At 31.3% G+C, this 999-nt stretch overlaps 1 long non-coding RNA gene across 2 annotated transcripts in view; it reads left to right on the forward strand.

Moving 5' to 3' along the window:
- LOC111086591 overlaps window positions 1-999 on the forward strand; it is an 11,461-nt gene that overhangs the window by 583 nt on the left and 9,879 nt on the right. The gene's annotated exons all lie outside the window — the stretch shown is intronic.

Consider the following 999-nt stretch of genomic DNA (forward strand, 5'->3'; position numbering starts at 1 on the left):
AATCTCTTGAATATAAACCGTGTCATGAGCTTCAATAAGTTTGTTCACGAGAGATAGTGGAGAAGTGTCTATTAGATATTTTGTAGTTTTGTGCATATGTTTTCTTTTTCTAACTCCCTTTATTTATTGAAATATTAATCTTGATATTAGTGGTATATTCTTTCATGTTAGTACAAAGTCCTCACCACTTGCATATCCATAAGCTCTATACGAACTACTTAATAGTTTATAAGGGGTCAAAGAACGACGTTTTGAAAACAACCCATGAACAAAACGTTATACAGAAGACAAGATCCAATGTTGACAAGCTGGTAACGGTAATTCACAATTAAAAGTAGTTACCTTACAAATGATTTTATTATGAATACATCCATTATCTTCTGCAGTAAATAATTTTACTCTAAAAATCACTGTTTGTGATTTTTTTTTCTCCAGTTATAATTCCTTGACACCATTCTTATATCCTAGACATTTTCACAGAATTAAATGCTGCAAAAGGCTTGGAGTTTTGCCCAACAAAATAAACAACTAATTCTGGTGTATCCACATCTCATCCTTCGACATAACATGCTAATGACTTTTGTCTTCTGCTCAACCTGGCTGATCTCTGAACTCAAACGTTCTCTAAGTTGAACTACAACAGGAAAGAAAAGATGAAGCTCAAAATTCAAGAATATGACTTATTTTTACTTGTAAGGTTTCTGAAACTGTAAAGGATTCAGTGTTAGTATAATGAGGGCGTTAAAAGTAACAATACGAAAATTGGAAGTTTAGGAGTGATTAATGTAATCACTTCGGTTTCCGAAAAGGGGAAGGAGTGTGAGATAGCAAACTTTGTTTTTATTTTGTTATGCTTTTGTTTACCATTCAATTATTTCTTCTATCGTTTAGTTAATCTGACTATTTTTAATTTACATTTAAACGCTAACTCACATTCTAGTAAACCACATCAATTTTTAAAATTGTAAAAAATTAATCAGACTACAGCCGATTTTCAAT

Source organism: Limulus polyphemus, unplaced genomic scaffold (genome assembly GCF_000517525.1).
Source record: "Limulus polyphemus unplaced genomic scaffold, Limulus_polyphemus-2.1.2 Scaffold1230, whole genome shotgun sequence".
In the NCBI taxonomy this organism is placed as follows: domain Eukaryota; kingdom Metazoa; phylum Arthropoda; class Merostomata; order Xiphosura; family Limulidae; genus Limulus; species Limulus polyphemus.